Below are 21,999 nucleotides of genomic sequence, written 5' to 3' on the forward strand. Positions count from 1 at the left end.
TAGCCAGTTTGAGGATAAATACACACGTTCATCTGAAAGAAAAATTTCCGGGCTTGAAAAATAAATGTTATCCTAGGATAGGGGTTGGCAAACTTTTTCCAGAAAGGGCCAGATAGTAAAGATTCCACACTTTTCAGGTCATCTTGTCTCTGCTGCAATGACTCAACTCCACTGTTTTAGTGCAAAGGTAGCCACAGGCAAATTGTGAATGGATGAGTGTGGCTATGTTCCAATAAAACTTTATTTATAAAAACAGGCAGCCGTTGGCCCACAGCTAGAGTTTGCCAGCCCCTGTCCCAAGCTATAAACTGCAAGAGAGAGAAACCAAACCCATCATATTCACCTCTATGTCCTACTGTTCAGCATCGTGCCCACTACATCCTTGTTGCTCACATTCTGATTATTTCTGAGTAAATGAATGAAAACTCCAGAGGGACCCATTTTTCTTTTTTTCTTTTTTAAAACGTTGGGCTTTGGCACATCTCTTAGGACAGTGAAATGCACACTTCTAAGTTCTGCCAACAGATATGACAAAAGAGTTTCGGGGAATAAGATACCATATCCATCTAAGGGGTTCAGGCTCTCCACAAATAAGTGTTACATCCCAAAGAAGAAGAAGGAGAAGGAGGAGGAGGAGGGAGAGAGGAAGGAGAGATGATAATGACCCAGACTCTAGCAATCCCCCTGGAGCTGACATTCTTAAAGCTTTATCTGATTGTCCATTATGGACTTAAATGTGGCACAAATGGAGGGCATCCCCTTTTGCTGGGCAACCCCAAGCCCAAGGAGTGTGAGACCTGAAATTTCCACCGCTCTGTCCAGATTCCCTGGAGACAGGAAGCCCAGGCATGAGTCCCCTCTGGAGTCAGACAGGCTCCTGGACCCTGAGAGCTGAAACAAGTGACTTCCTCTCTTTATGCTTTGAGCTCCTCACCTGCAGAAAGGAGACAGTGATGTTAGTGTCTTCTGTGGTTAAGGTGAAGATGATACAAGATGATGCTCAGCATGTTGTCTCATTAACAAGCCCTCAACAAAGATTAGCTTTACTGTTTCTGGACCAACACCTCCCTCCTGTTGAAGACATCGCTATGGGCAGCCTTGCTGTGGTTTTGAACAGACAGTCGCTGCCTAGGAAAGGAGGAGCCTGAGAGGGGGTACTTCCTACTACCCTCCCATCTTTACCCAACTTCCTTCCTGCTCTTTCCCTCACCACCTGCTGGTTTGCACATCTACAGGAAGTAGTGGCAGTGCTCTGAACACTTTTAGGAACCAGGACATCCGCTGGAAGCTGGAGAACATACTCCCAAGTGTTCAAATTAGTGAGAAGGGGCACACTCTGAAGCACACTTGAACAAGCAGCAAAGACTGGAGAGACGTGTCCCGTGCTTTCCACGCTTAGCTGGTTTACAAAAGACAAGGGTTCTACTCCTGGCTTACCATGAGCAGGTTCTGAGGTCTGAAGCCACACAGAGCTTCTTCCTCTGCCTCAGTTTCCCCATTGGAGAACAGGAGATAACAATTTTAAGATCATCTGGGGAAAAATGAAAATCCAGGTTAAAGTACTTGGCAAAAATGAAACATGATTGTCATAGGGCAGCATCACTTAACAATAATGGTTATACCGGTATCAGGATAATGATATAAGCCACTGTAGGTCTAAAATAGTTCTAGAATAGCTCTGCCTGGAGGCTAACTGACCTCAAAGCACCTTCTAACTGATTCTCTATGACTACAATACACCCTCACCGATTTCAGAATAAATGTGGCAGGCGTGGGGGTCGAAGCCCATCTGAATTACTGAAGAAATAGACTTTATTGCAATCGGTCTGTCAAATCCAGGCCTTTTAGAAATAATATTAAAAAATGGATGTAGAATAACCAAATGTTCCTATGACACGTTTGCTTAGTAACAGATAAAAATTATTTATAGTTGCTTGTACCTGGGGGGGTGTTTACAGAGAGTTGTAGGGTACTCGAAAACTATTTATTCTCTTAATGTAAATTTTTGTCTGCAGTCCCTGGCCTGGATCCTGAGGGTGGTGTTGTTTTACTTTTTAGTTAGGTGTAAAAAAGAAGATAGGAACTCCTTTCATTTGCTTAGCAAGCCCTGTCTTCATAGATACTACAAATCTGAATCTAAATATTTCCTATCTAAATCACACAGCTTCGAATTTATGGAATCTGCATCCCTAATGTCCAGGGCCCCAGACTGCCATGCAGATTCACAGGAGGGCTGAAGTCTCAGCCCTGGGCCTTTCGGGGAGCAGGTGTTGGTACACAGAGGGATCTTTCCCTTGCCACTCCACCCTGACCACAGTGCATGTTTGGCAGCCAGGTTACGTATAAAAGCTTGCAATCTCTGACTAGCTAGGAGAAAAAGCAAATAAAGTTAAGTGACCTACTAGCCCGTGTTTGGATCCAGGCCCATGAGGACTTTAGTCAAGGTCCAGAACTTTCGGTGGGAGGTCGGTTGAAAGCCAAGGGGCTGTGATTGAGCTCACGTAGTTTATCCCTTCAATGGAAGTTGCCCATTCATGGGGGTGACCTCTGTATTGATCGGACTGAGGTTTATAGGGAACAAGGACAGGTTCAAAGCAGAGGGGTAAAGGCCAATGAAGCAACCTCCCGTCCCAGGGCTGTGTGCTGGGGAAGAAGGTGGTATGGCGGGGCTGGCCAATGCACACTGAAAAGAAGTTCAGCCAAGAATCAAGATAGGACAGGTGTCTGGCCAGCGAGAGCAGGGACCATCCAGGCTCCACCAGAAGATTGCTGACTGTCACGATCTTGTGACCCTCACTCCAAGCCCAGACCCCTGTTGCCCTCAAGAAAACAAATAAACGAATGAATAAATATTTGTTTCTTGGTTGAATGAATAGAAGTTTCCAGGCCACACAAAGTTATGTGTGGGAAAGTCTGGGACAAAGCACATTTACGATAGTAGCAGCAGAGATAATGAGACAGTATGCCTCCTTTCTGAAATTGCTTGCCTTGGGGCCCAGGTCCTAAATGTCCAGGGTCCACCCCTTGCTTAAAGGAGAGCCCACCACGATGGCTCTTCTGAGATGCAACCCTATGATCTTTTTTTAGGGGTCTCTTACCTTGCAAGTGGAAATTATAATTTTTTTAAGCTGGTGGTACACCAGGGGCAGGCAGGTTTGCTGAAAGTCATCCACTTTTTAGGATCAGCCAAATATTAGCTTGCATCCAGTAGGTGGCACTTGGATAATGAAAGCCCCTGAACTCCTTGTGGAATTTGATAATGGCTTTTTAAAGCCACGTAAACTTTTAAAATACGATGAATCAAGCCACAATCCATAATTGTGGTTACGGATGGTTAGTGTTTGGATATAAATAACATCATCACTCCCTGAAGGCTCCTAATTTCAGTCTGAAATTCAGGAAGAAGAGCAATTTTCTGCAAAAATCTAAGGCAGGCACAATTGTTCTGATTCCTGAAGAATCCTGAAAGAAATAAGGTCACAGGGCCTTCCCTGGTGCTATGATGTTTATGTTCAGTGATTTCTTTCTCTCCTATTAAATGTACCATCTGGAAGCAAGCTCACCATCTGGAAGGACTCTAAGTAGATTCCAGATGGATCTCCCTTTGATCCAATCGATATAGACAGGAGAACACCGAGAACAAACTCTATTCTATGTTTCGAGTAGGCTGCTATATTTCAGAGCGTGGGCTAACCAACCAAGCCCCACACTGACACATTAGGAGCAGGTTCTGCAAGAAGACGGCGAGCCCTGAGACACAGAAACGGCTGCAGAGAAGGGCCAGGAGGGACAGGTCAGAGGTTGAAGACACCCAAAGTCCTTGCAACACTACAGGTCACTGCTTCAGAGGATGGTGTCATCATTTCAGGCTTTGCTTTCTTTCCCCAAAAGGTCACGGTCTATTTTCACTTGTCTGGCACATTTGAGAAAAGAGGAAGAAAAAAAAAGTTAAAGATTAGCTCAACCTTTTCTCCCTGTGGCTGTGCCAAGCTGCTACACTCACCGTGCTACAGAGTGGAGGGATAGAGTCAAGTGCAAGGTGCCTGGTGTTTCTTCTGAGCAAGCCAACAGCCCCAGAGCTGAAACCAGAGAACCGAGATGAGATCACCCAGTGACAAGAAGAAGGGAAAGGCTGGGGAAATGTGGACGACAACTCTGCCCTGACATGTGAATGAGAATCTCTACCTCATGGGGTTGTTGGAAGGAACAGAAGCACGCAAAGCACCTGATAAAATACAGAGCATGTAGTAGATGCTCAGTAAAACTGTAGAGTTGGTTTTCTTTCTTCCTCTTTTTTTTTAAAAAAGATTTTTAAAAATTTATTTATTCATGAGAGATACAGAGAGGCAGAGACACAGGCAGAGGGAGAAGCAGGCTCCCTGTGGGGAGCCCGATGTGGGACTCGATTCTAGGACCCTGGGATCACACTCTGAGCTGAAAGCAGGTGCCCAACCACTGAGCCACCTAGCCCCCCCCCCCTTTCTTCTTTTTTTAAAGTTAAACAATGCCTACCAGTCATGGTTTACAAAATACTTTTAGAACACTCCTATCTTTGAGTGCCATGAAACCTTTGTCTCAATACTGTTTTACTCACCAAGATGAGAGTTTTAATGAATGGTCCAGAGTTGCATGCCCAATAAAGAGAGAGCTCATACGTGGAAGTGATGGGATCATAGTCTCACTTCAAATGGCCTTTCCCTGTACCAGGTGCATCAACCTTTTATGGCTTCAATGCTTTTCCTTCCTTCTTCTATGAGTTTACTATGGTTCTGCATCTATGATCTTAGAAGTGGTACAAATACAGAGACATTGTAGTATTTTTTTCAGGAGCACCTCATTTTGGGATTGTTCTCAATGGTTGTATATGTAACATCGAGTAAACCTTTCTGATTATTTGGAGACACAATTAGCTGTGTGTGAGTTTCTGTGTTTCTACTCTGGGCTGAAATACAAGCATTTAAGCCCTGATATTATCCAGAAAGAGAATAATCACTGCTGTAATTCTATGCTACACATAAAATTTAGTATGCTCTACATTTGGTAAATTGCACATAAAACAAAATACTTATGGTATTTAGTGTAGATAGATGATGGTGATACATAATCCAAATTAGAAAAGGAAAAAGGAAAATACCCTAAAGAGGGGAAAAAAAGGTATCTTTTTCATGTTTTATGATTATCCAATGTTGGGTTATATGGTTCTAATTTGTTCCTATAATTTTACTAAGACTTCTGGGTATTCTCCTCATAAAGCTCTATTTATGGAGAGCTTAAAAAAATTAAAAAGTGAACCCTTTTCAAGGGAGAATTTTTCTATGTGATTGGTCATAGTCTAATTTTTGCCCAAAAGATGGCTTTCTTCCAGTCCTGCTTAGCTATTGGAACAAACTTGGGTACCTCAGCCACAGAACTGTATTTTGTCTAATAAAAACATTGTGGAATTTGCGTAACATATTTCAATACCCAGGAGATTTCCATTTATTTATTTATTTGTGTGTTTATTTAGTTATCCAACCCTATTTCTGAAAGACATAATAAAAAACCAGAAGATAACACCAGGGAGGTATATATTGAAATCGTCCTGTCCCATGGTCCTTGGTGTATGTGCCGAGGAACAAATGTGCCCTGTCGGTCTTGGCATGTGATACACCACAGGCTCTTTGCACAAAGTTGAGAGACCCAGAGGTCAGTGGCTCCTGGTGGGAAAAACACGATTTGGCACCATAGCTTTCTCTTCCTTCTCTGGGAGTGGGGGTTTAATTAACGATGTTGGAAACGTAAGCTAAACACAGACACTGTCGCAGTAGGAGGCAGCAGCATGAAGGCCCAACCTTGGGTTTTGGGCCTTAAGCCAATAGGTATTCAAGAGAAAAATGGTGCCATCTGCCCAGCTCCTCTGGGGATTGCTATGGCCAGGCGACTCACCATGCGGTGTTGGTGCTTTCCCTTCTCTCGTGAATTAAGATTCGTTATGAGTGCCTCTTGATCTCTTGTCACCTCATAACACATGGCAAACAATATTTGAATAAGGACCCTGGGGAATATGTATGCAGTCCCTAGAGTAGAGGTACTAGTTCAAAGAGCTTAGTCCTTTCCTCCTCCCATTCACAATGGCTAAAAGAGACTTATTTTATTTTATTTTATTTTATTTTATTTATTTTATTTTATTTTATTTTTCATTTATTAAATTCCAGTGTAATTAACATAGTGTACAATACAATGATTCAGCAATTCTTTATATGACTCAGTGCTCATCTTCATAAATGTACTCTTGATTCCCTTCACCTGTTTACCCCAGACCCTCACCTGCCTCCCCTCTGTTAACCACCAGTTTGTTCTCTGTTGGTTAAGAGTCTGATCTTTCTGTTTGTCTCTCTTTTATTGTTGTTTTTCGTTTTGTTTCTTAAATTCCACATTATGAGTGAAATCATTATGGCATTTGTCTTTCTCAGACTGACTTATTTACAATGAAGAGACTAATTTTCCTGGTGGTCCTATAACCCGTTCCTGGTACACTGGAAGGCAACTGCAAATTTGGGCCCCCGAGGAGGAAGGAATAGAGGACAAACATGTAAATGTCTCATTACAATGCAAGTTAGTATTGGAAATACTATCAATAATCTCTGTCGTTATCATGTTTTAATGACTCCTTTCAACTTAAAATATATACTAATCTTGGGCAAAATATAGTAAAATATATACTAATCAAGTTAGAGAGAGGAGACACAAAATTGTCACTGGCTACAACTGGCAGTTTCTTATAGTCATCACGACATTCCAAAGTCTGGTCTTCAGCTTTGAAGATCTGGACAATTTATTTTATTTTTTTCAAATACCTAGATGCAGGAGGTCTGGTTCACAAGAACCAACCTCATAAGAGACTGATGCATAAACCATGACATCAATTTTAAAAGTTTTTAATGGAAGCTATTTTTTTCTTATGGCTGAAAATTTAAAGTTTATCATCTAGATCACCCATTTCTCAATGTCAGAAATGTCCGTTTGGATCCAGAAGATTGTTTAGGAGCACAGAATCAGAACAAAAAGGGATGGCTGGATTGTCTTTAGAAATACTTTAACTAGGCCATGGATGGACTATCCTTGCCTTACCACAGAGTATTCCTCTGTAGTGATCATGATGCTCATAACTCCGAGATCCAGTGTCTCAGTCTTTGGATAACTAAATAAATACAATTTTTACCCTCTAACTTCCACTTCTAAAAAATCTAAGTAGGCCATATTTTATGGACAATATAACATATCAGCTTAGTAAAATCACACTCTAGTCCTGTCCTGAAATTATGATCAAATCATTTTAAGTGATATCAATGGTTTTTCAGAACTTTCTTTCTTTTTAAAAAAAATATTTTGTTTATTTATTTGACACACAGAGAGAGTGTGTACAAGCAGGGGAGGGGCAGAAGGAGAGAGAGAAGCAGACTCCCCACTAGGCAGGGACGCTGATGTGGGGCTCAATCCCAGGACCCCAGGATCACAACCTGAGCTGAAGGCAGATGCTTAACCGACTGAGCCACCCAGGTGCCCCCAGACTTTCTTTTTTTAAGTGATTCCTACTGTTGGCTCTATCAATTTTGTACAGATTTTGAGTGTTGTCATGTCAATTGTCAATATTTTCAAGTTCAAGGGGACACTTCACTTTGCTTTACCAGCATCCTTTGGTGATAGGTGGTGAGAAAGGATAATAAGATCTACATTCACCTGAATATATGTGGGTCAGCACTTTCTAATAAAAATTTCAGAAGTTTAAAAAAAGCTATACCTATAGCTCCTTAATTCAGCTTACTTAGGGAAAAAACTAACTTGATTTAGCAAAAGTCTTAATCACAGCTTTTTTTTTTTTTTAAGCTCTGATTTAATGAAAAGGAGTCTGAATTAGAATGAGTTCTCTATTCTAGTTCCCTTTCCATTCACTTTGGCCAAGACCACTAACCTCTCCAGGTCTGTTTCCTCATTTGTTTTAAAACCAGAGACTATGGAGCCCACTTGTCTCTAGGGGCCCTCCCAGTGTTTACTATCTTTAATGCGTGTATTTGTAGCCTTCAAGGAAAAAACAAAACAAAACAAAAAACCCCTAAACTACCCCTTTTTCAAGCCAGTAAGAGTACTTTGTACTAATTTGATGATCCTGCCCCAGTGAAACACAGTTTTTCATTCCTGAAACTCTTAGAAGTTTAATGACAAAAAAAATACATATATATATATACATATATATATTAAATTTCAAAATTAGTTCTATGTCTGCCTTTAAAAATATACAGCAGGGATGCTGGGTTGCTCAGTGGTTGTGCATCTGTCTTTGGCTTAGGTCGTGATCCCAGGGTCCTGAGATCGAGTCCCGCATCAGGGTCCCTACAAGAAGCCTGCTTCTCCCTTTGCCTATGTTCTGCTTCTGTCTCTGTGTCTCTCATGAATAAATAAATAAAATCGTAAAAAAAAAAAAAGAATATACAGCATCTCTGGGGTGCCCAAGTGGCTCAGTCAGTTAAGCATCTGACTCTTGGTTTCAGCTCAGGTCATGATTTCAGGGTCCTGGGATGGAGCCCCAGATTGGGCTCCCCATTCAGCGAGGACTCTGCTTGTGGATTCTCTTCTCTCTCTGTTTCTCCTCCTGCTAGTGCATTCTCTCTGTCATCTCTCTAAAATTAATAAATAAATCTTAAAGAAAAAAAAGGAAATACAGCATCTCAAGTTGGGCTTGAATGAATGCTGGTTGTTCAAAAACCTTCATTGATCACATATTATTTACTTGGGTTTGGGAAGTGAAGGGGAATAACAAAGGTGAAAACAGTGTGGTCCCTGTCCTCAGACCTCAGACACAGCAGGGGAGACAGCATATGCACATCTCCTCTGTAATATGGTACCAAGTGGATCCACTTATATGAAGCCCCCAAAGGATAGAGCAATTAATTCTGCCCAAAAAGGAAAGAGAAAAAGAATTCTTTCCAGAGAAAGTGACATGGAACCAGGCTTTAAAGGATAAAGTAGAGAAAAAGAGTAGGGTTGGAGCATGGAGCAGGGTGGTCTGGAGGGTGAGGTGGGAGGGGGGATAATTGCCCTAAGAGGTGGCTGGAAATGTGAATAGGAATGTAAGCAACCTTTGAATGATACACAAAAGTATTTGGACTTTATCTGTAACCAGGAGAGTTCCATGGTCAGATTAGTATTTGGGGGAGGCCAAAATGCTGTGGAGGGAGGTTTTGACCAAGGAAAATCTGGAAGCAAGGCTATTATAATACACTAAGCGGCAAGGAATGGGGGCTTGTTCTAAGATGGTTAGAACAGGAAGAGATGGATTTGGAAGAGAGCACAGAGGAAGAGGAACCTGCAGGAACAGGAACTTGACAGTTAATTGCATGTGGGAGGTGACACGTAAAGGGGAGGGCATGAAAACAAGACTCAGGTTTTTTATTAGATTGGTGCTACCCAATGGGCAGTGGTCTTTATGCTTACAGACACTCTAATCTGTGCCATACAAACAAGCAGTGGTTGCAAAAGATGAGTGAACTTCCAACAAGCTGCATTTGGATAATCATGAAGGCTCTATAATAAAACCCACAAGCAAAAGGATTCTTAGTGTCTACAGACTTTTACATGGCTCTGAGTTATTAACTACCAAAGAAAATCAAAATGACCAAAAGAATGTTGAGCTTTTGCAGAAATGTGGTTTTGAGAGTTTGAAGTTATATTTTGTTTAAGGTTATATTTGTTTGCTTTGTGTGGGTCATTTGGGGGGGGGTGTTTAGTGTTTTTCACATGCAACTTTGTTTGCCTAAGACATTGACCTTAAAATGGAAAATATGCAGGGGCAGCCCGGGTGGCTCAGTGGTTTAGCATCGCCTTCAGCCCAGGGTGTGATCCTGGAGACCCGGGATTGAGTCCCATGTCAGGCTCCCTGCATGGAGGCTGCTTCTCCTTCTGCCTGTGTCTCTGCCTCTTTCTCTCTCTCATTCTCTCTCTCTCATGAATAAATAAATAAAATATTTAAAAAAAAAAAAAGAAAGATAATGGAAAAGATGCAGTAATAGCACATCAGGTGGACAAACGAAGGAGAAGCAACCAAAGCTGGGAGGCCAGCTCCATACACTAATAGGCCCTCTTGCCTCCAGGGAAAATTACTACAAGGCAAGTACACTGCAGCATGTGTTAAAATATTTTGCATTTTTACACCCAAACAAGATACAAAATATATTATTTTAAAATTAATTTTGCCGTTGACATGTAATAAACGATTCTCGAAGTGACTGTTCTGAGTGATTGTTCTAACAATCCTTATTATCCAGCTGAATCTCACCAACAGTGAGGATTGTCGTTTCTATTTAACAGGTGAGAAAACGTGACGCATAGAGTTGTTAAATAACTTACCCAAGATCATTAAGCTCACAAACAGAGGGACTAGGGTTTAGGCCAGGCAATCCAATCCCAGAATTTACGACCTTAACCTCTCTGCTCTGTTACCTCCAATTAAATACAACTAAATATTTTGCAATATTTGCAAGTAATAAACAATTAAATGTAGAACATTTGCTGACATGGGGAAGTGTATAACCTACTATTTTGTAAGCCAACAAAGCTGTAAAACTATGTATGGGGTGACATAATTCTAAAAATTATATTACATATATAATACATGCATATACATCATAGGCATAGAAAAAATATATACATCCATAGATAACAGTGAGTATCTCTGTGTGGTAAAATTATTGGTGATTTTTATTCTACTTAATAATTTTCTGCATTTTTCAGATTTTCTAAGATCAATTTTAAAAAGTTGTATTTGGGGATCCCTGGGTGGCGCAGCGGTTTGGCGCCTGCCTTTGGCTCAGGGCGCGATCCTGGGGACCCGGGATCGAGTCCCACGTCGGGCTCCCGGTGCATGGAGCCTGCTTCTCCCTCCGCCTGTGTCTCTGCCTCTCTCTCTCTCTCTGTGACTATCATAAATAAATAAATAAAAAAAATTAAAAAAAAAATTAAAAAAAAAAAAAGTTGTATTTGAACTTCCAGTTGCCAGGCCAACCTGTAAAGAGCTTGAAAGTTGTCCCCCCTGTCCTCACGACAAAAAAGAAGTGGATCAAGCTAAAATTCACTGACTCTTCTGAGATCCACCAGAGAATTGAGGTCACAGAGCAAACTGCTGCCCTCCCCAAACTGGAGAGACAGATGGGCAGATACAGAGCATCACAGCTGACATGGAAGAGAAATCTCCAGCTGGAGCCAGTATCTGTAGGAATAGTTGAAAGGAATACTTGTAGGAATACTTGAGGCTCAGTGTATCCTAGCTTGAGAGCTAAGAATGTCTAAGGAGTCTCATCCTAGAGGTCCTCCTAACACTTCCCTGAATTTTAAACTCCAGGAGCCCTACCAGGGTCACATTGTGAAGATGGGTGGAAATTCCCTTCTAGCTTCTGGCTGGGGGTTGGGGGTGGGAGGAGTAAACATTTTGAAATAAACCCAAAGCATTCTGTTCTCCTCCAAAAAGCCTGCCCTCAAGAGAAACTATTTAACCAAATGTAACCAACAGGTGCTTTACAGAACATAACCATCCCCCCCCCCCCCCCCCCGCCCCCTGGAGGGAAATACCCAACTCCTGGCCCCTCTAGCTTTTGACATGGGGGAAGGGAAATACCCATCTCAGGCTCCCTGGAAGGCAGACCTAATGACAGGACTGCAGAGCACTTCCCCTGCCCCCACACCTTACCACCACATCAGTTAGGGCTTCTGTATAATAACGGGTGATGACAACTAAAAGACCTGCAAGCCTCAGACCCTATTTAAGGAGTCTCTAGGAAATCCCAAAGACAGCAGGGCAGACAAAATAAAGACACCAGAGGAAACTTCACACCACACCTACAGCAAAGAGCAAACATAGCCTAACTGCTGGCCAGATGCCCATAAAACCTCATGTTAAAAGTCTAGCCATCCCAGTTTCTTTCACCCCATAGAGCATGTACAGCTTTCTTTCTTTTTCTTTTAAGATTTTATTTATTTATTCATGAGAGACATACAGAGAGAGGCAGAAACATAGGCAGAGGGAGAAGCAGGTTCCCTGCAGAGAGCCCGATGTCGGACTCTATCCCAGGACCCCGGGAACACGTCCTGAGCCAAAGGCAGATGCTCAACCACTGAGCCAGCCATGTGCCCCGTGTTCAGCTTTTGACAAAAAAATTACATAGTTTAAGGGAAAAACCAGGGTCTGAAGAGACCAAGCAAGCATCAGAACCAGACTCTGGCATGCCAGAGAGTTGAGGATGATCGGAATAGGGATTTAAAAATAACTGTGATTAATATGTGAAGGGCTCTAACAGGAAAAGAAGAAAACATGAAAAGAACAGATGGGTGATGTAAACAGAGAGATGAAAACTCGAAGAAAGAAGCAAGAGTAAGTGCTAGAAATAAAAAACACCATAATAAAAATGAAGAATGTCTTTGATGGGCTCGTCAGGAAACTGGACATGGCTAAGGAAAGAATCCGTGAGCTTGAAGATATGTCAGTAAAAACTTCCAAAGCCGTAATGCAAAGAGAAAAAAATTAAAAAGACAGAACAGACTACCCAAGAGCTGTGTGACAATTACAAAAGGTTTAACATGCATGAAGGGGGAATACCAGAAGGAGAAGAAAGAAAGTAACAGGAAAAAAAAATTAAGTAATAACAACTTGATAATTTTCCAAAATTAATAACAGACCCCAAATCGTAGATGTAAGGAGATGAGAGAACACTAAGCGAGATAAATACCAAAAAATCTATGCCTAATGTATATCATATTCAAACAGCAGAAAATCGAAAACAAAGAGGAAATCTTGGAAGAAGCCAGAAACTTTTTAAAAAACCTACCTATAGAGGAGTAAGGACAAGAATTATATCAGATTTCTTTTTTAGAACCCATGCAAGAGGAGAGAGGAGCAAAATACTTAAAATGTTGAGAGAAAAATCTACCAACCTAGGATTCTCTATCCAATGATAAGATCCTTCAAAAGGGAAGAAGCAATGACTTTCTGAGACAAATAAAAATTAAGGAAATTTGTCACAAGTAGACCTGCCTTGCAAGAAATGTTATGAGACATCCTTCAGAAAGACTGAAAATGATCCAGGTCAGAAACTTGGAACTGAATAAAGCAAGGAAAAGCATCAGAGAAGGAATAGATGAAATAAGCCAAGAGCCCATACTCACACTGAAGATGCAGCAGCCCAGAGTCACCTACCATTGTCACCACCACTGCCCAAATCAGAGCTCCGTGAGGACAGGGTACACTCTGTCTCTACAGTTGCTGGAACTGCCCTGCCCCAATAGGCTCCCAGAAGCTTCATTAGAAGCAAGACACACACAAAAAAATAGCTTCTTCTCTCTTTAGTTAATCTCCCACAAATAATCAGAATGGTGTACTTTCTTGGCCACCAGGCACCATCCTCACCCTTTGACCATATAATCAGAGTAGTAGCAACATCATGCATCTGCCTAGCAGCATGCAACTATTCTTATTAAGATGAAGACACCCTCACCTTCTTCCTAAAAAGAGAAAGTGCAAAATCATTTCCACTACCATAGTTACATCTGGGAGATATTAATTCTGCTTCTAGAAGTAATATCCAGTTTCAGCCACAGTCCTAATCATTATATTCTATTATCAAAAGACTAAATTGTAGGGGCACCTGGGTGGCTCAGTGGTTGAGCCTTCAGCTCAGGGCATGATCCCAGGGTTCTGGGATGGAGTCCCGCATCGGGGTCCCCTCAGGGAGCCTGCTTCTCCCTCTGCCTACATCTCTGCCTCTCTCTGTGTGTCTCTCATGAGTAAATAAATAAAATCTTTTTAAAAAAGACTAAGTTGTAAAGTTAACCACCAGCAAAACTGACAGACCTATAGCTAGAGTGACCAGTACAAAAAAGACAGAAGACTCAAACAACCACCAACATTCTCTATATAAAATAGGAAAAAGAAAGGAGGGATCCCTGGGTGGCGCAGCGGTTTGGCGCCTGCCTTTGGCCCAGGGCGCGATCCTGGAGACCCGGGATCGAATCCCATGTCGGGCTCCCGGTGCATGGAGCCTGCTTCTCCCTCTGCCTTTATCTCTGCCTTGTCTCTGCCTCTCTCTATATATATGACTATCATAAATAAATAATAATAAAAATTAAAAAAAAAAGAAAGGAGGAAAAAATATTGGTTGCACACACTTAAGTATTGTGGGTTGAATTGTGTTCTCCCTCAAGAAGTCCTAGGCTCCAGAACCTGTGAATGTGAACTTACTTGGGAATCAGGGCTTTGAAGATATATTCCAGTTAAGAGTATAGGTGAAGACACACACGGATGGAAGAGGCCATGGGACGGTGGAGAGAATTATGAATCAAGGAAGGCCGAGGATTGCCTGTGACCACCAGAAGCTGGAAAAGATGAGGATGGGCTCTTACCTAGAGCCTTCAAAGGGAGGATGGCCCTGCTGACACCTTGATTTCAGATTTCTAACCCCTGAGAAGGATGAAAGAATAAATGTGTCTTGCAAAACAGAACAAAGCAAAACTTGTATTTACTTTACAATTTTTAAAAAGCACCCCCCCCCCCATCCCAATCCCCAGTTGTCCTTGCCTCGAAGGAGCAGCTGGGACACAGTTGGGCATCTGGAGCGCCTCCCCTGGTTGAAACTCACTTGTTTTGTTGTTTTTTAAATTTATTTATTCATGACAGAGAGAGAGGCAGAGACACAGGTGGAGGGAGAGGGAGAGAAGCAGGCTCCACACAGGGAGCCGGACGTAGAACTCGATTCCGGGTCTCCAGGATCACATCCCAGGCCAAAGGCGGCACCAAACCACTGGGCCACTGGGGCTGCCCAGGAGCATGTTTTTCATGAACTGACTCAGTCGTGCTTTTTATTCCCTAATACACACTATCCTGACTTTGTTCTTCAAATATGCATCTAGTTTTCAGGTAAGTGCTTAGCTACTGTAGTATTTAGATTTTTAGATTTATTTATTTATTTATTTAAAGTTTTATTTATTTATTCATGAGAAACACAGAGACAGAAGCAGAGACACAGGCAGAGGGAGAAGCAGGCTTCCTGCAGGGAGCCAGATGTGGGACTCGCTCCCAGGACCCCAGGATCAAGATCTGAGCAAAGGCATACACTCAATCACTGAGCCACCCAGGTGCCCCTAGATGAAAATATTTGAATAGTTTTTAAAAGTATTTAATTTTCTCTATGAATTTATGTGATCCACTATTTTTTTTTGTTGGGTGTTGTTTTTTGTTCTTTGGGGGGAGAGGCCCATCTAATTCTTACCTATATTAGGGTCCCAGCAGGAAGCAAGTGACATCTTAACTTTGGGATAATTTGAGAAGGTGTATGCAGGGTGTGGGAAAAAAACAAAAGATAGATTGCATAGAATCCTGGGACCCATTACAGCCAGCACCACCACTAGGACCAAAGGGACACATGATATTTAAATGGAAGAACATATCTTAGAACAAATATTTGGATCCCACCATGTAGTAGAACGCAGGGTGCCGGCTGCAGAGGATAGAGTACTACATGCTCTCCTCCCTCCTCATGGGACTTTACAAGCAGGTGGGAGACACAGACACTCAGCAAATGACTACACAAATTAGTATCACAGACAGTGGGTGAGTTCTATGAATGAAAAGTGGAGGAGGCTATGAGATACTTGAGCCGAGATGGGACCTGGCTCCCACCATCAGGAAAGGCTTTTCTGAGAAAGTGATGTTCAAGCATCTGAGATCTGCAGGATGCAGGAGAGTTTCCAGCTACAAGAGTGGGCACGGGGGGGATGGTGGGAATGGTGCCGCGGAGACCCTGACACTGGAAAGGACATGGATATGGATCATCAGAAGTTCCAAGAGAAGCCCCACAAGTTTGAAGCTCATGCCCATGAGGGTAAGGAAAGAGATGTGGAGCTGGAAAATGCGGAGGGACCAAATCAAGCCAAATTTCTAAGGTTAGATTGGAGATTTGGAATCATATGAAGGGGAAAAAAAAGGATTTTAAATGGGATGCAGGATCTGTCTGCATTTCTAAAAGATTCTTAAAGACAAGGGCTGTATTTTGCCCATTTTCTAATCCTGTGGGGTAACCTTACACGGAATTGATGCTTAACATATTTATTGAACTGCATTTCAATTCTGTGAGAATGGTGTTTTGGAAATTGTGTATAGTAGTAAAAATTAAAGGAGGGAGTATGGAATTAAATTTGGGACTAAGCTATAGTCGCTTCTTTCTGAAAATCTATTTTCTCTGATTACTCTATGTCAGGGTCACAGAAAATGAAAAAAAGATGCAATTGCTTAAAACCACATAATATCAGCATGGAGAAAAAGGTATTTCTCATGGATACCGGTTAAAACCATCCGCTACGAAATCAGACTGTAGGAATTTGAATCCCAGTTTACTTGCTGTGGGTCCTTGAACAAGTTACTTAGCCTCTCTGTGCTTCAGTTTTCTTAACTGTGAAAAGAGATTAGAGCAGTGCCTTGCTCATCTCTTTGTTGTGCGATTACATGAGAATACATTAAAAGCTTGTCAAAGACTGTTGGGCACTGTTAAGTGCTCAATGAATGTCACCTATTACTAATTGCATACAAATTTCATGGTGTGTACGAGGAGTTGCTTTCCCCAACTGTAAAATAATTTGCTCTTTAAGATGTTCCCATTTCTTGGTTCTTAACAGTAGCTGTTGTTTATGTGCTCATAATAATTATACAACGGCAATATGACTTTTACAGAAATGTTTAATGCATCAGGGTTTGGTCGGGCTTATTACACCAAGTAATAAGATCTCTCCCTAATAGTAAATTGTTTTCTGATATGTTCTGGATAATGCCCTTTAAGAAAAGCTTAATGTTAACGACACATAAACCCATGGCACATCATTTTCCTTGATTTCCAGGTGATTAGAAGCATTACTAATCATATCTGGAGTTCACATACAGTCAGAGTCTTTATTTTTTTTTCCTCGTGTCCATATGCCAACTTGCAGAACACTGTGCATTTTAAGATTTTTTTCGTCCCCATACTCTCCCTATATATTTATAAGTGAAAAATATACACATCAGTGTATGAACACTCATGCAGATTGGTCATCAAGGCTCATGGAGGTTAAAAGTTATCCTTTAGCTCGGTAGACAAGATATTCATTCTCCTTCTCCTAGCTACAAAACAAGATTTCCAGTCTGTCAGTTTCATAAATCATTCTCCAACTAGTCCATGACAGATAAAGATCAAAGAACAAGTTAGCACTGAACTGGTAACAGATTAGAAGTCAGTTGACAGCAGGCCCCATTGTTTTTTCTGTAATGTACCCCAAATGGGGACGCTTTTGTGCATGGGTGAGCATGCCCATACTTGTTGACAGAATTATTTTTAGAAAGTAATGCTTTCCCATTTATAAAACCCAGAGAGAGGCTGCTGAATGTGTAGGCAGTAGTTCTCAACTCTGGCTGCGGATCAAAATTACCTGTGCGGCTTTGAAAAGTTTGCAGATCCCATGACCTCACTCTAGATCCATGGTTCTCAGCCGGGGTTGCACATGTGAATCGCCCCAGGGAGGTTTTGAAAACCAGGATCCCTGCCAGGCGGCCCCACCCCAGCCCAATTGCATCAGAATCTCTGGGGGTAGGGCCTAGAGAGAGGCATTCCTTCATCAGCTCTCCGGGTGATTTCTAATATATAGCCCAGGCCTGAGAACCACTCTTCTAGATGGTTTGAATTCACTTACTCATTTAACAAACATGTTCTGGTGGCTGCTATAGGCAAGGCATTGCTGGCAACAGAGCAGTGAAAGAAATAAACACTCCCTGCTCTCCCGGGATTAGAAATTGAAATCAAAATCTTCAGAGTCGGGGCCTGCCTAGGCATCTGAAATTTCTAGAAGCTAATCAGCCAAGACTGAGAATCAGGGAGTAGCAGAAAGAGCAGGGAGTCTGATAGCTGTGTTTGAATCTTGGCTCCTCTGCTTATTGGCTCTTTGATCTTGGGTAAGTTATGTAACTGTTCTAAGCCTCTGCTTCCTTATCTTTAAAATGGTGGAAAGCAAATCTTCTACTCTAAGGCTGTTATGAGCTTTAAATGAGAATTTAAAAAAATTGATAGAAAACCTTAGTGCAGCGACTGGCACCTCCTAGACTTTCAGTAAACGTTAGTTTTCTCCCTTTGTCCTTAGAGCAATATGTGTGCTCAGTCCATATGATGTACCATTGAAATATGACACACTGGCCAGGGCTTTCCAGGAGTTATGGTGTAATAAACAATTAGACGCCGCGACAGACCAGAGCTATGCCTAGGTGGGTGCTATCGGCGTCCTTTATTGCTGCAAGGGTTCTGGATGGAGAGAAATAATCACTGAAAGTCAGGAGGCAGAGATTTCCTAAAGAGGGGGGAATGTGAGAAGGGGCTTCGAGGGTCGTAGGTTTTGCCAGAAGAGGAGGGGGGCTGGTTTTGCTAGCTGGGGAAACAGAGAGCAATGGAAACTTCTAGATGATACTTGAAGGCAGGTCATGCTTAAAGAAGACAGTCCCCTTCTCAACGTTATTTGACACGTGTCTACGCATGTCCCCGCTCGGGAAAGCGCAGTTGAGCTTTCTACCAATATCTGCGTGAATAGCAGCAGCCTACGGGTTCTGTGTGTTCAAGAATGTGGATGAGGTTTATGTTTTTGAGGACACATCCATTTGTTTCATATGCACATTCCTCAATATGTTATTTAGGACAATTTCGCGGGCATCTATTTATTTTTACTTGCATTCTTGGTGTGTGTGTGGGGGGGGGGTTGGAGTGGGGGGGGGGGGGAACCAGCGTGCTTCTTAGACACAACTCACCAGCCTAATAAGTAACAATGAATTTCCACAGCACGAGGAACAAAGAGCTGAATCAAGATGACATCATCCGTCTCCTAGTGAGTTTTCATTCACGTTGACGTTTAAGTCCTGCTAGAGGTTTGCCCAGAGTGTTAGTCCCGGACCAATTGTACGCGGCCGGAGAGAGGGGGGTCGTTTGAAAGCAAAAGCCTGTCTGGCTGCTGTGTGAGCAAGACCGAGAGCGAGAGAGCACCTCGCGGGGGCCGCGTCCGCGGGGGGAGCGCCCAGGCCCCCCAGGCCCCCCCAGGCCCCCCCAGGCCCCCGACCCCCGGGCCTCCTCGCGGCCTCCCACCGCCCGGGCTGACCTACTTCGGAAGTGGTGTGAGCTCGGCCGAGCGCCAAGGAGTCGGGGTGCACGCAGGCCTGGCCCGAGGGCTCCCGGCCGACGACAGGAGGCTCTCTCGGGGGTCGGGGGAGAGCCCTGTGCCGGGCTTGGGGCGGGTGGGGGGCCTGGGCTCTCTCTTTTTTTTAATTCCCAGGGCCTTGGCTGTTACAATTCATCTTTCTGCTCTGGGAGTGCGGGCTGCTGATTGGCCGAGCCTGGTGCCTACGTCAGAGAGAGGCAGCCAATCAGAGCAGGCCCTGCCTGTCTCCTGCCTCAGGCCGCGCGGGGAGCGAGGGGCTGCGGCGCCGGGTCCTGCCCGAGCTCCGTGCAGCCCGCGGGGTGCGTGTTCCCAACGGGGCGAAGCCGGGAGGAGCCCGGAGACTCCGGGCTGAGTCACAGATCGCGGCGGGGCGGGCGGGGGGGGGGGGGCTCCCGAGGCCTGCCCTTGGCCCCCACGTGGAGCCCTGGCTAAGCCTCCCTTCCGCCCGGGCTCATTCTTCTCGGAGTATCTGGCTTTTGTAACCAACGTGGTTGGCTCTGGGGCGTGGGAAAAGGAGGAAAACCAGGGGGGAGGGAACGAGATGTTGGCGATTACCTGCCTCCACCACTTTAAGGGGGATGATGACTTTAGGTTATCCCTTTGTCCCCATCCCTGTCTTCAGGACTGCCTACCAAAAAAAAAAAAAAGGAAGCCAGCTCTGAATCTAGGGGGAATTATCAGCACTTGTAAATCAGCTTAAAAAATGACTTTTTCAAATAATAATAATAATATAAAAAATTTAAAATAAATAAATAAATGACTTTTTCTGTTCCAAGGCAGCTGCCCTGAATTCACAATAGGTAGATTCCAAGTGCTTACCATCTGATAAGATTCTTCTTAAGATGATGTATTTGTTGGGACACATGTGGAGGGAATGGGATCTGGCTTATCAACTTTTCCCTCGGGATCCTTACAGCGCGATAATTTTATTTGTGCTGAATCCACTTGGGCTGTTATCAAATATGAAGTGAGAAATTCTACGTTAGCTCTGATATTTGAACTTAAAGTGGGGTATTCAGTATTTGTCTGCAACCTCGATTTGAAGTTATATACAGTTGACCCTTCAGCAATGGGGAAGGGCTGGGGGTGTGGGGCACTGACCCCTATGAAGCTGAAAATCCTTCTGTGACTTTCGACTCCCTCAAAACTTAGCTAATAGCCTACTGGTCACCAGAAGTCTTACCCATAACATGAACAGTTTCACCAGAAGCCTTACCCTTAACATGAGCAGTCAATTAGCATGTATTTGGTGTGTTATAGGTAAGCTGGAGAAAAGAAAATGTTAAGAGAATCGTAAGAGAAAATACATTTACAGTGTTATAGTATTAAAAATCCGCATCTGAGTGGACCCACACAGTTCAAACCTGCTTTGTTCAAGGATCAGCTGTACATATAACAATTCTGACCTGCAGCTCAGAGGTTCTGAGCTGCTTCTCTCCTTGTTTCTTTGGAATTTTTAAAACCATAAGGACCTTCTTTCCCGCATGATTCTCCACTCTGAAGTCTTCTCAGTTGCCAGGGCCCCCTGTGAAACCCATCACCTCCACTCTCATCCCAGCATTCCCATCCTTTTCAGCCCTTAGTTTATGGAATACAATCAATCGAAGACTCGCAAAACTTTCCTGAGAGAAAGACCTAGCAAAAATGTTAAGTATGGAATTATCACCCTGAAATGCTATGCATGATTCTTCACATAAATTCACAGTTGGTAGCACGTTGGTAAATGTTGGCAAAATGTGCTCTAAGGGTTTTAAAACAGGAAAAGATGAGCAAATCTTGTACCTATCCTGAAGTCTATCCTGAATCTCTTCCATGAATTATAGCAGGACTCCCCGTTGCTGCTTCTGCCCCCTGCCACTGGTTTGGCGGACAGGTTGCATGGGGGAAATGAGAAAGAGGGGAAAATGATAGAATTCCAACACGACTTTGGCGCACAACAGTTACTGACTGTACCCACCATATGGACCAGGCCAGATCCTTACATTATCTATGGCAACCTATTGTCTCTTTCTTCAATCTAACTCCTTGGGGCCTTTTGCCTGACAGATGTAAGAATAGAAGCTACAGTGGAGCTGACAATTTATATCAGCAGGAACACTCACACAAGCCTTACCCTGGCAGCAGGTTTTAATTTAAAATGCTGAATGAAGGTTTCTGTGTCTGAGACTCGATGGTTGCCAGGCAAAAAAGACCCGCACTCCTCTGGCTGGGAGATAGGTATGTGTGTTAGGGGACCAGCCCCAGGCCAAGAATGGCCTCTTGGATGCAGGAGGAGAGCCAAGGAGCCAAATGCTGAGCCAAATGTGAGCCAAAGAGAGGAGGGCCCACAGGAGAAAGGATGACAGAGTCAGGAGGCCACATGTCTGTTAGTGTCTGAAGCTGGAGGACTGTCATAATGATGGGGACTGGGCTCCATAGGCAGCTGAGACACATGGGATGGACAAGCCTAATGTGATCGAGTAGACACATCCATATTTTTTTCCCCTGAATGAGTTGAAAGTGGCTTCTGCTTTAATTTCACAGACCAAGAAAAATGTTTCAGGCTTCAGGAGTTCTCTCTCCCTGTTAACTAATACTCATTCCTTAGGAAACACCTGGATGTGCACAATGCTATGTGATCTGTCACTCAAGCGTGGGACAGCCCTAAAGGACTATGGAGACACAAAGGCTAAAACGTGTCTTCACGCCCTTGTAGTAGTGCCACATCTTCCTCCTCCTTTCTCCTGTGAAGTTTTGCAAATGCTTCTATTTAGAAGT

The 21,999-nt window shown here is 43.2% G+C and overlaps 1 long non-coding RNA gene across 1 annotated transcript; it reads right to left on the minus strand.

Annotated features, from left to right (window-relative positions):
* Nucleotides 1-275: 275 nt before the first annotated feature.
* On the minus strand, nucleotides 276-19,297 carry LOC140594904 (uncharacterized). The gene is made up of 3 exons (XR_011996177.1): nucleotides 19,187-19,297; nucleotides 1,438-1,531; nucleotides 276-934 (listed from the first exon to the last, which is right to left on the minus strand). It is a non-coding gene; the product is annotated as an uncharacterized lncRNA (long non-coding RNA).
* Nucleotides 19,298-21,999: the final 2,702 nt, after the last annotated feature.

The sequence above is a fragment of the Vulpes vulpes genome, chromosome 12 (assembly GCF_048418805.1).
Source record: "Vulpes vulpes isolate BD-2025 chromosome 12, VulVul3, whole genome shotgun sequence".
In the NCBI taxonomy this organism is placed as follows: domain Eukaryota; kingdom Metazoa; phylum Chordata; class Mammalia; order Carnivora; family Canidae; genus Vulpes; species Vulpes vulpes.